We start from the raw sequence: 10,909 nt of genomic DNA, 5'->3' as shown, positions 1-10,909 counted from the left end.
CTCTTTCATGGTTTGCTAGCTTTTTTTAGTGATATATTTGGATTCCTTTCTTTTTATTCTTTGCATATCAATTACTGGCTTTTGATTTGTGGTTACCATTATGTTTGTATATAACATCTTCTGCATATAGCTAGCAGTCTATATGAAGTTAATAGTCACTTAAGTTTGAACCCATTGTTTACTCCGCTCCCCCTCACATTTTAGGTATATAATGTCATATTTTACACTCTTATTTTGTGACATACTTATTTTTACTGCTTTTTTAATTCCTACTTTTCATATTCTCACTTATGGTCTTCCCTTTCCACTCAAAGAGTCCCCTTTAGTATTTCTTGTAGGGCTGGTTTGGTGGTCATGAATTCCTTTAGTATTTGTCTGAGAAACTCTTTATATTTTCTTGTACTCTGAATGATAGCCTTTCTGGATAGAATATTCTTGGCTGCAGAATTTTCCCTTTCAGTACTTTAAATGTATCACACCACTCCCTTCTGGCCTGTAAAATTTCTGATGAAAAATCCTGATAGCTTTATGGGGTTTCCCTTGTATGTAACTGTCTTCTTTTCTCTTGCTGCTTTAAAATTTTTTTCTTCATTGCTATCCTTTGACATTTTAATTATCATGGGTCTTAGTGTGGACCTCCTTAAGTTGATTTTGTGGGGATGTCTCTGTGCCTCTTGGATCTGGATATCTGTTTCCTTTCTCAGAATAGAGAATGTTTCAACTATTATTTGTTCAAATACATTTTCTGCCCCCCTTTCTCTCCCTTCTTCTTCTGGAATCCCTGTAATGCAAATGATATTATGCTTGATGGAGTCACCAAGTTCCCTAAGCTTACTCTTAATTTGCCTAATTTTTTCTCACTTGCTCAGCTTGGTTACTTTCCAGTACTCTGTCTTCCAGGTCATTAATTCATTCCTTTGCCTCCTTTAGCCTGCTATTTATTCCATCAAGTGTATTTTTAATTTCACAATTATATTCTTCATCTCTGATTCATTCTTTTCTATCACTTTGTTTAGAGTCTCACTGATGCCCTCCACTCTTTTCTCAAGTCCAGTGAGAAACTTTATGATCATTACTTTCTTTATTAAGTATATTATTTATATCTGTTTTGCTTGGGTCTCTTGCTGTGGTTTTGTCCTATTCTTTCATTTGGGGCATCGTGCTCTGTCTCCTCATTTTGTACAACTCTCTGTGTCCACTTCTCTGTGTTAGGAAAGTCAGCTATGTGTCCTGCTCTTGAAGGTAATGGTCTTATGAAGAAGAGGTCCTATAATGCACTGGAGTGTAGTGTCCCCTGTTCCCTGTGGCCTGGCACTTCAGAGAATGTCTCCTATGTGTGTTGCCTATGCCCTGATGTTGTGTACTATCCACTTTTTCCTCTAGTCCAGTTGTCTGCAGAGGTTCCCTTGCCTGTTGTGGGTTGTGTTTGGTCCTGACTGGAGCGGGGCACATTTTAACAAGGTGCACACTGGTCTGCTTAGAAAATGAGGCCTGCTGCCACCACTGCCTGAACCAAGATTCCACAAAATGCTTGGGTCATAGACCTGGTGTTAGCAGGGTTTGTGTCAGTCTTCTGGGAGAGTGGACCAGCAACAGCAGGAATATGAGGCAAGTGTGATTAGGAAGGTCCGATCCACCAAAGCACAGGAGCAGGGCTTGGTGTAAGCAAGTTAAGTAACAACTTTCAGCACCATGCTGGTTCCCACAAGTGGCTGTGTGTTTTTGTTGGAAGGTAAGGGAGGAATTGTGCCTGCCAGCAACTTTGTTCCTAGAGGGGTCTCCTTGTGATTCCTGCCTCTCCAGGCCATGCTCTGAGATGAGTAGATAACTCCCTCCTGTATGTCCCAGACATGTTTCAAATTGCTGCTTCTACACTGTCTCTGTGGGCTGTTTTTTGTGCTACCTCTTTAAGGGCAGGTACTCCACTTCCTAACACTCTCTGGGCTCTCCCAGAGCTGAACCCACCAATTTTTTTTTTTTTTTTAATTTCAGACTCTAAGTCCCACTGGTTGTAAGAACTCATGAAATTCAGCCCCTCTCGTTTTCAAAACCAAATATTAGGGATGTTTTCCTTCCCTGTATGGGTTCCCCAGTGTGGTAGTCTTTTTCTCACCCTTCTTTGTGCCACCAGCTCCTTCCCAACCATGGCTGGCCATGGTCCACTTGGGTCCCAAACCATGTCTTAGCCCTTCCTACCTTCTATGATGTGGCTACTTCTATGTCTTTACTTGAGGAGTTTGTTCTGCCAGTCTTTGAATCATTTTGGGAGTTATTTACACTGATGTGAGTGTTATCTAGTTGTATCTGTGGCACAGGCAAGTTTAGGGTCCTCCTACTCTGCCATCTTCCCAGTCTCCTGGAACTTCAGGTCTTATTCTTCTGTGTTCTTTTCACTCAGCTCTGCTGAGGATTTATACATTCCCAGGAAGTGCTCATTCAGGTTTTCTTTTTCTCACCCAGATCCCTTCAAGATGGCAGGGTTTATCCTCCCATATCCTATACTCAATTTCAAGTCACAGTAAGTCTCACTGCTATTGACAAAACTCTATTGGTACAGAACACTCCTCAGCCTCATCCCTAATCTCCCCAAGGGCATGCTGTCTCCTGTGTTCTATCTGTATTTGTGATGCAACTCAGTTTCCACTTGTCATGATGTGGGTTAGCATTGACATCTTTCCCTCCAGGACCTCTCCCCCCCCACCTATCTCCTTGCCTAAACAGTGTGCTCTCCAGCAAATGCAAACTAAATCTAGCATCAGCTTAAACCAAACATCATTAAGAATGCAAAATGGTTGCCCTGTCACTATTTTCTGAACACACACTAGGGCATTTGAATGTGCCCTAATAAAAATGCAAATGTTGAATTGCAGACAAACAATAAATTACTTTTAATGTTATGTGCCCTACCACACAGTGACCTACTTAATATGAACTATTAAAAATCAACTATTTTAAAACAAGGTATTTTTCTTAATAATAGGTGAGTGGACAAGAAACAATTTCTATACATATATATACTGCTCCCCCAGCCCCCCAAAAAATGAAATTGAGGCAAAATTTCCCCCATGCTAAGGTTTCAAATAGGCTCAAAATAATAAGAACTAATGTATAGCATTTACTGTGTGCCAGCTATTGTTCTAAATGTGGTACCACTACTAAATCATTTACTCTTCTTAACCATCCTACAAAGTCATTATTTTTATCATTTTCACCATTTTCCAGACTAGGAAAATGGGACTTAGTAATCATTAATTGCCCTGGGTCACCAAGAGTGCAAAGATTTCCAAAGTTAGGCTATTGGAAAGGACTCACCATGTTCCACAGAGCCTATTCATACTCATATACTCATATTCATATTCACACTCACCTTCACTGTTTTTATTTAAAGGCAATGGACAAAATGCAGCAAGAGAAAGAGCCCAGGCAAGCACTGAAGTGTCTGATTGGCATCCCATGAACAAGCTCCCAGCATTCTTAGTCACACAGGATCTGATCACATTCTGTTTCAGGATTGAACCATCAATATCTATGCAAGGAATCTAGTTTACAAGAGAGCTCAAAACTTTATTTCCCAGTGGAGGTCATAAACCCCTCTGGCCACATAATGAAGGCAGCTGACTAATCAAATTAGGACAGTAGAAAACCTTAAGCAAAGACCAACTCTGGGGGTCACCAGAGGAATTTAGCACTTGAAATACCACATCATAAATCCCATCACCCTTATCTTAACCCAAAGTAAAAACCCAGACATCCAGGAATCCCCATAGAGATTGAATTTTCCCTACTGCTTTTTCTTTTTTCCCCTACCACTACTAACCCACATATCTCTCTTCTCTGGATCCCTGATAGAGCCATGTTCATTAGTCATTTGACTAGTCAACAAGTAGTCTGTTGACTAACTGGCTAATTGATAGTGCATAGTTATATGAAAATTCTTCCTCAACCCCCACCTGGGTCTGATCTCAGTAATCAACTGCCAAAGTTATAGTGCAGAATGGGCCGGTTAAAAGGGATGTATCCTGAAAAGATCCCTAGAAAAGGAAGAATAAAGCAAGGAGTCACTCAGAAATTCTACACTTTATAAACATTACATTGTTAAAGAAGTAAAGCAATATCTGGTTATAGAAGTAAATTTTTTTCTGTGGCCCCAAGTGTTTTTTCAACAAGCAATTTCCTCTGACTCCCTGAAGCTTTCTTCAAGTATTATTTGCTCAAAATTGATTACAAAAATTACCTCTTATATTACTTTCATCTGTAGCCCTCAAAATTCTGCACAACCTATAGGCTGTCCAGTAGTCTTAAAAAATGCCCAGCTCTGTTTTACATTGTTAGACTGCATCAACATGCTTTTGCTAACTAAAACTAAGTGACTTAAAACAGTAATCATGATTCTGTAGGTTGCTAATTTGGGCTGGGTTCAACAGGTGGTTCGTCTGGTCTTAACTGGGCTAAGAGTCCAAGCTCTATAGTCTGCTCCTGAACTGGGAGCTGCTGGTCTAGAAGTCTCAGATGGGTTGGCTCGTGTCACCCATATAGTCTCCTATCCTCCAAAAGGCTAGCCTGGGCTTGGAGGCTGCACAAGGTTCTGAGAGAGAGAAGGCAGAAATGAGTATGGTTCTTGAGGTCTAGGCTTAGAATTCTATTAGCCAAGTCACAAGACCAGCCTAGATGCAAAGGCCGGAGAAATAAAATCCACCTCTTGATGGGAGGACTGCAAAGTCACATTGCCAAAGTAGTGGGTACAGAGAGGGGAAGGATTGTAGCCATTTTTGCAATCACCCAGACAGGATATTACCAGATAAAATACAGGACATCCAGTCAATGAGTAACGTTTTAGTATAGGTATGTCCCATGCCGTATTTAGGACCTATTTATACTAAAAAATTATTTATTATGTATCTGAAATTCAAATTTAAGTTGGTGCCTATATTTTTGTTTGCTAAATTTGGTAATCCTACAGATAGATCACGTCAAAAATAAACAAAACTTTTCTTTTTCTAAAAGAGAACTTTCGGGTGCCTGGCTGGCTTAGATAGTAGAGTATGTGATTCTTAATCTCAGGGTCGTGAGTTCAAGTTCCATGTGTGGAGCCTACTTAGAGAGAGAGAGAACTTTGAATCTGAAATTACTGTTAAAGTGAATAAATATATCAAATGTTGTATTAGAATGAGCCCAAAACTCTAAGCACATGCACAGAAAGGGAATAATTTGGACCCCTCCCATTTTCTAGGAACCATCTTTGGTGAAACACTGCTAATAAATAACCCTAAAATATTATAATAACAAACTGTTTCATTTCAGTTACGTATCACATGTTAAATTGCTACATAGAACACCAACAAGAGAAGAAAGAGTCTGTAGTTTCTGTAATTTTGGTCTAATCTATATTTATAATAATTCTTTTACTTTCCTATGAGGAATTTTTTAAATCTTTGGAAGATATTAATCATTATGCTTTCTGGAATTTATTATATCTAATCAAAGCAAAGATACTTGAAATTCATGTTTTAAGTTCCTTACCCATACACTGTAGTAAAATTTGATGTTTTCCTCCATGGGTTTTATGACTGGCTGTATTTTTCCTACTATAACTTTTGTGACTAGAAATGACAGTGCAAAGGTCAAATAAATGTGCATCGTTAAGCAATACAACCTGACATTTCTAGACAATAACTCCCTCAGATGAGGGAAGAAGCCTATCTGAAAGGTCACAGCCCCTCCTACTGTCCCTTTGTAGTCCTAGTCATCTCTGCCTACTGTGCCAAATTTACAAGGACCCTATCTGTGGAAACTCTAAGTAATAAGAAATTCATCACACAGTGCATGCTAAGGGTTATTAACCAGGCTTGTGATGCGATTTCTTGCATCCAGCTTTAAATAAATCAAGCTCTGTTGTTTATGCCAGAATCTTGGACTTGAAAGGGAATTTAGAGATTACTTCTCCAAGGCCCCATTATACAAAACACAAAACAAAATCCTATGCCCAAGATCATACCACAGCATGGCAGAACCCAAGGACAAAGATACCACATTGTTTTTCATACGTGAAGATCATGGCCTAACTTGATAAAAGTAGTATCCACCTGAAGAAGGAGTTTTTCAAATAAACAAGTATATTTCTCAAAATTTCAAGGGGCAAAAAAATGGTAAAGTCTGCCATGTAAGGACCATATTTATATTCCAAATCTGAGAGGAAAGTTTCGGACTTACCTTGCACTTCAGAAAGGGATTAACAACAGATTTCACTAAAATAGGAATGTGAAAAATTAACAGAGTTGGAATTTTGACATCCCATTTGTAAAAGTGAGTAGAGAGATTTGTTTATGAAATATAAAGGTTATTACAAACACATATTCCTTTCCCTGTACCAACAATGTTTGTAACCCATATTACTTTCTGACTTCAAGCCATAGACAATGTCAATTTCCTTGTCTGAAGGTTCTTCTGCTTTCTCTACATTAGAAAACCCTAAGTAACCTTCAAATCTCAGATGAAATACTAAACCACCTGTGAAGCTCTCCAAGATCTTCCCAGTGTTCTGACTGCTCCCCACAATGAGATGAAAATCTCCCCACTCTAATGAAAAGCCTACTGCAAATATTATTCTCAATGGGGAAAAGCTGGAAGCCTTTCCCTTAAGATCAGGAACACGACAAGGATGCCCACTCTCGCCACTATTATTCAACATAGTACGAGAAGTCCTTGCAACAGCAATCAGACAACAAAAAGGGATCAAAGGTATTCAAATCGGCAAAGAAGAAGTCAAAATGTCTCTCTTCGCAGACGACATGATACTCTATATGGAAAACCCAAAAGAAGCCACTCCCAAACTATTAGAAGTTATAGAGCAATTCAGTAACGTGGCGGGATACAAAATCAATGCTCAGAAATCAGTTGCATTTCTGTACACGAATAACGAGAACGAAGAAAGAGAAATCAGGGAATCCATCCCATTTACAATAGCACCAAAAACCATACGTTACCTTGGAATTAACTTAACCAGAGACGTAAAGGACCTTTATTCTAGAAACTATGAATCACTCTTAAAAGACATTGAGGAAGACATAAAAAGATGGAAAGATATTCCATGCTCATGGATCGGAAGAATTAACATAGTTAAAATGTCCATGCTACCCAGAGCAATCTACACTTTCAATGCTATCCCGATCAAAATACTGAGAACATTTTTCAAAGAACTGGAACAAATAGTCCTTAAATTTGTATGGAACCAGAAAAGACCCCGAATCTCCAAGGAACTGTTGAAAAGGAAAAACAAAGCTGGGGGCATCACAATGCCGGATTTCGAACTGTACTACAAAGCTGTGATCACAAAGACAGCATGGTACTGGCACAAAAACAGACACATAGACCAATGGAACAGAATAGAGAGCCCAGAAATGGACCATCAGCTCTTTGGGCAACTAATATTTGATAAAGCAGAAAAAACATCCGGTGGGAAAAAGACAGTCTCTTCAATAAATGGTGCTGGGAAAATTGGACAGCTACATGCAAAAGAATGAAATTTGACCACTATCTCACACCATACACAAAAATAAACTCCAAATGGATGAAAGACCTCGATGTGAGACAGGAATCCATCAAAATTCTAGAGGAGAACATAGGCAGCAACCTGTACGACATCGGCCAAAGCAACCTTTTTCATGATACATCACCAAAGGCAAGAGAAACAAAAGACAAAATGAATTTATGGGACTTCATCAAGATTAAAAGTTTCTGCACAGCCAAGGAAACAGTCAGAAAAACTAAGAGGCAGCCCACGGAATGGGAGAAGATATTTGCAAATGACACTACAGATAAAGGACTGGTATCCAAGATCTACAAAGAACTTCTCAAACTCAATACACGAGAAACAAATAAACAAATCAAAAAATGGGCAGAAGATATGAACAGACACTTTTCCAATGAAGACATACAAATGGCTAACAGACACATGAAAAAATGTTCAAAATCATTAGCCATCAGGGAAATTCAAATCAAAACCACACTGAGATACCACCTTACGCCAGTTAGAATGGCAAAAATAGACAAGGCAAGAAACAACAATTGTTGGAGAGGATGTGGAGAAAGGGGATCCCTCCTACATTGTTGGTGGGAATGCAAGTTGGTACAGCCACTCTGGAAAACCGTGTGGAGGTCCCTTAAAAAGTTAAAAATTGAGCTACCCTATGATCCAGCCATTGCACTACTGGGTGTTTACCCCAAAGATACAGACGTAGTGAAGAGAAGGGCCATATGCACCCCAATGTTCATAGCAGCAATGTCCACAATAGCTAAATCGTGGAAGGAGCCGAGATGCCCTGCAACAGATGACTGGATTAAGAAGTTGTGGTCCATATAAACAATGGAATATTACTCAGCAATCAGAAAGAATGAGTTCTCAACATTTGCTACAACATGGACGGCACTGGAGGAGATAATGCTTAGTGAAATAAGTCAAGCAGAGAAAGACAACTATCATATGATTTCTCTCATCTATGGAACATAAGAACTAGAATGATCAGTAGGGGAAGAAAGGGATAAAGAAAGGGGGGGTAATCAGAAGGGGGAATGAAACATGAGAGACTATGGACTATGAGAAACAAACTGAGGGCTACAGAGGGGAGGGGGGTGGGGGAATGGGATAGACCGGTGATGGGTAGTAAGGAGGGCACATATTGCATGGTGCACTGGGTGTTATACACAACTAATGAATCATCGAGCCTTACATCGAAAACCGGGGATGTACTGTATGGTGACTAACATAATATAATAAAAAATCATTATTAAAAAAAAAAAAAGAAAGAAAATCTCCCCACTCTAAACTTCAACATTTTCTCATATAAACTAATTTCTATCGTTACATATGCTCTAACACATACCTCATTCATTCATTTTTTTCCATGTCTATTAGGGAGCAACTACTAAATGCCAAGTTCTCCTCTAGGCTCAGGATGCAGCAATGAACAAAATAACAAAACACAAAAAACCTTGATTTCTTGGAACTGACATGATAGTGGGTGAAGAGGACAAGAAATAAAATAACTAAAACTTACGCAGGGAAGAGGGATAGATAATACTGGGGAAAGAGGTACAATTTTAAAGAAGTAATCAGCAAATGCCTTACTGGGTGACACTTTAATGAAAATCTGAAGGAGGTGAGGGAGCAAAGCTCACAAGTGACTAGGGAGAGTTCTTCAGGAAGGAGCAACAGCAAGTGATAAAGACCTGAGCCAGGAATATGCCAGGCATATTCACGTAAGAGCAAGAAAGCCTATATGCTTGGAACGGAGTGGCCAAAGCAAAGATCAGTAGAAAAGTAGTCTAGAGGGGTGCCCAGGGTGGCTCAGTTGGTTATGCATCTGCTTTCGGCTCAGGTCATGATCCCAGGGTCTTGGGATCGAGCCCCGCATCAGGCTCCTTGCTCAGCAGGGAGCCTGCTTCTCCCTCTCCTGCCTGCCACTCTGCCTACTTGTGATCTTTCTCTCTCTCTCAAAAATAAATAAATAAAATCTTTAAAAAAAAAAAGTCTAGAAAAGGAGTCTGAAAAATTGGTGGGATTAGTAACTTGAAGGTAGTGTTGGAGAATGATTTGTTGAAGTTGCAGTACTAGAGGGAGTGAGCTGGAAAGTGGGTTGTTATTGGAAAATGGGACATTTGAGATTAGGAAAGCGTTGTTTTTAGGAAAGAGTATTATTATGGGTAATAATAAAGTCTAGGGTATGACTTCAAGAGTGAGGATTGAGGTAAGGTGGAGAAAAAGATTATTACAGAGGGGTAGAAAGTGATCTAAACTAATCATAAGAGATTCAATGCTGGAGGTTTTAAAGAAGAGGGAGAGGTTATCTAAGACCGAAGGGCAGACCAAGGAGGACACTTAATCCTGCCTCCAAGACCAATGGTAGATCGGGAAGAGAAAATAACTACTTGAGAGGACTGCAGAGGAAGTAAGGTTCTTCAAGACAGCTGGTTTTAATTAGAGTAAAACCAGGAAGGGATTGTTCAGAAAAAGCACTGATAGAAAGGATTATGCTAATGAATGACCCAGGTTCTCAGGGCAGAGTGGAAGGGTTTGGGCAGTTGCAGTGAAGTGGGGTGTGGTTAGGATGTGGATTGCACAGAGGAGCTAGAGATGGGTTAGAGTGAGGAAGTTTATAATCTTGAACTTCTTGTGAGTACTGGCAGGATCAGTCCCAGCAGCCCTAGAACAGTGGAAGAAAGAAAGGAGTGCTGGAAGGAGGGGAGGGGGGAGCATCTTGCCAGCAGTGCTCGGGAGTCTCCTCTGTACTCTTGACTATGGATGCCTAAAGGCATAAGAAGAAACAATCCTACTTTCAACACAAAAGGGCCGCCTCACCTTGCTTATTCTTTTTTTATGTTAGCATCATATACTGCCTCCTTTTCCATATTAGATCATAAGCTCTTTGAAGTTACTAAGAAATTTTACTCATTTTGATGTTGCCTGTTGATTGCCAGTACTAAGCTACTCAATAAATATATGCTCAAAAACAAGTGAATACTTCTTACTGGATGGAAGGACTGGTTGAAAAAGACAAATTACTTCCTACTTAGTCTTCTGAGAACTCTCTAGAACTCCCCAATTCCTGATGCTCTTCTGAGTCCAGTCCTAAAAGACCAGGTACTGTTACAAAACCTGTTGTGCTCAGTCTGCTGGTGAAAAGGCCAGAGATATCATGGCCTCTCTTTCCCTGCTGTAAGAAGTAAAGATTCTGCTTATAATGATATTTGTCTCACAGATCACTTCTTTTTTTTTTTTTTAAGATTTTTATTTATTTATTTGACAGAGCACAAGCAGGGGGAACAGCAGACAATGGTAGAAGCAGGCTCCCCACTGAGCAAGGAGCCCATGTGGGACTTGATCCCAGGATCCTAGGATCATGACCTGAGATGA

Source organism: Ursus arctos, unplaced genomic scaffold, assembly GCF_023065955.2.
Source record: "Ursus arctos isolate Adak ecotype North America unplaced genomic scaffold, UrsArc2.0 scaffold_6, whole genome shotgun sequence".
Taxonomy (NCBI): Eukaryota; Metazoa; Chordata; class Mammalia; order Carnivora; family Ursidae; genus Ursus; species Ursus arctos.
Note: the sequence above shows the minus strand (reverse complement) of the source record.